Below are 2,782 nucleotides of genomic sequence, written 5' to 3' on the forward strand. Positions count from 1 at the left end.
GCTAAAGACGTAAGTTCAAGTGTAAATATATAGCTGTAGTTTTTTAGATTAGCTTGTTTTTATGAAGTACACATTTTGTTAGATCTGAAAAACAATTTATAACTGTTTTAATGTAAGACAAATATTAGTATACAAATAAACTACTTAATCCACATCCACCCAGCGTCTGTGCACCAAGCTGTGTACATATTACACAGAACAGATACCCCAAGCGCCCTGCGTCCTTTATATACCGTCTTTCCCCGACTATTCGAAAACGATTGTTGCGCGTAATTTATTACTGAACAAAAATCGAGAAAATTGTACAACAAAACGAATGTAAAACTCGTTATTTCGCCAATTATTTCCCTCTTACATTTCCGATGACCTCGAGTAGTTTGAAAGCCAGATATATTTAGTCAACTTAGCTGAACGAAGAAGAATCATCCGCAGGTTGTAGCGATTTTCAGTTATCATTTGTTGTTACTCTCAGGATAAAGAAGCGAGTGCGAGCAGAATCAACCTAAATTCTCCCGCTCTGGCATGACAATAGCTGAACGAAACGAAAATTACGAACCCTGGTCCATACACAATTTCAGATATTTATATGGATCGTAGACTGGTCAGACACCTCCCTCCCCCTCTAAGGGTCTACGTAGTTTATGGACAGGCCATTACAAATTTTCCCACTAGATGGATTTCTGTAAAAATGTTAATCTCGTCAAATTCAGTTCAGTAATATGTAATTAGATATTAACCTTCCGTAACTCGCGCGGTTGGCCACCACCGCCAGCACCACATTAATGCTGAGTACAAAAAGCGAGAGTTTTTCAACGTGTTGTACAAAATACAACAGCGCGATCGCTCGAGGGTTAACAGGCTGCATTGGGGTGAAACAAACTTCTGCTCCCAAATGAAAAATTAAGCGACTGCTCCCAATGTTCCTACCAGAACTCTTCTTGTGAATCCTCGAGGGATTCGTCCTAGGACTTATCCAAGAGATTTCCTGAAGCATTATTTTATGGATTCCTCCAGAAATTCGTGCACCTGGTATTATCGAAGAGTTTCCCTTCGGAGTTTTTCAGGGATTTATCCTGAGTTTCTTTAAAGAACTTCTTTAGAAATATATTCTGGGTTTTCGTCAGGATTCCTCCTGAGATCCCTTCAGAGGTTCCTCCAGAGATTTGTTCACTGATATCACCCAAAAATCTTTCAGAGATTCCTCCCGAAATTTCTTTAAGGTTTTCTCCCGGAATTCTCAATTGTTTTTTTTTGCGGGTTTCCTGTAGGAGTTACTGCCGGGATTTCTTTAAAAATATCTCCACGGTTTTTGCTAGAGACTCTTTCAGGGTTTTCATCAGGGATTCTCACGGGATTCATTCGAAGATCCATGTCGGAATTCCTTCACTGATTCCACCTGCGATTCCGTTAAAAAAAAATCAGGGATTTTCCCGGCACTATTTGAAAGACTTCTGCATGGATTACTGTAAGGATTTCTCCAGGAAATGAGTCCGGTATTCTTTTCAGAATTATTTAGAGATTCCTCCCGAGATACTTCAAGATTTCTTTCAGGATTCTTTCAGAGATGTCTTCAGAAACACCGCTCTCCATCCTCAATCATGCCCAATGCTCGCCAGATCACGCTGCACGCTCCACTTGGTTCGCTCATCGTGCTTTCTTCGCCCCACGCCTTCTTGTGCCAATCGGATCGGTAGCGAACGCCAACTTTGCAGGTATGTTGTCCAGCATTCTTGCAACATGGCCTGCCCACCGTATCTTTCCGGGGGTTCATAATCATTTCAGGAACTCTCAGAAAGACTTCCCTCTGAGCCAATCGGCATTTACAACGTGTTTTGTCGGAGAACCATGTACATTGCCACTTTCTGACGTAGCTGATGCTTGTAAGGTTTAAACCGAAAACTGTCGTATAACTTCAATCTGGTGTAATGCAACTACCCTTTATGAAATTCTCGCAAAATACAAGAGCTGGGTGCATCTTTTCATTCAGCAATACGCTATTCAAAATATTACTTAACATGCCACGATACCGGTTGTTAAAATTTCATATCGACTAGGACTCCCAAGGGCAGAGTGACAGCATATAACGAAGAGGTTCAATATCAACTTGTTGTTATACTTTTTACTGGTTCAGTAGGTATAATAGTTTGAATTATGTCGATAAGTGCAACAGAAGAAGCGCGATAAGTTTATCTTGTTCCTTGTTAGTCAGCAAGACACGCTCCCTTCCCACCGGCCATTCATACTGCCGTTCTGAGCATAGTTGTCTCATATTCCATGGAAGTTTTGATATACATGAGACACTCGTACGTTATAGGTAGGCTACCAATTGCAACAGCCAAGCTCAAATCACAAAGCCCGGGCAAGCGGGCTCGTCGTTGACAAAGGTAGTCGGATCAACTATCATCAGCACTGGATGTGATTGTGCGTTGACCGCTTTACTGCCTTTTGAGATTACGGTGACTGGCAGACAAACCGCCATCCTCCCGATGTCTGTCTATGAAATCGCGCTTCGGAGCCGGTTGCTTATTTATTGATAGTTTTCACCACTACACGGGACATCGCGCCGTGTGGGCAAAATGCATTCATTGTTAGCCGGAGAGAAAGAGTGCAGTTGATAAGGGACGGTGGAATTTTTTGCAGCTCTATCGGCCTTCATGGGTATAAATTAATAGTGCACCCGCTCGCGCGTTTTAGTTCGTAACAGTACGTGTGGTCAGTTGGGTCACTGGGCGATCAGAGTGGGATGGATCCCGGAAAGAGATACTGTGTGATAGGTGCTGGA

Source organism: Aedes albopictus, chromosome 3, assembly GCF_035046485.1.
Source record: "Aedes albopictus strain Foshan chromosome 3, AalbF5, whole genome shotgun sequence".
Lineage (NCBI taxonomy): Eukaryota > Metazoa > Arthropoda > Insecta > Diptera > Culicidae > Aedes > Aedes albopictus.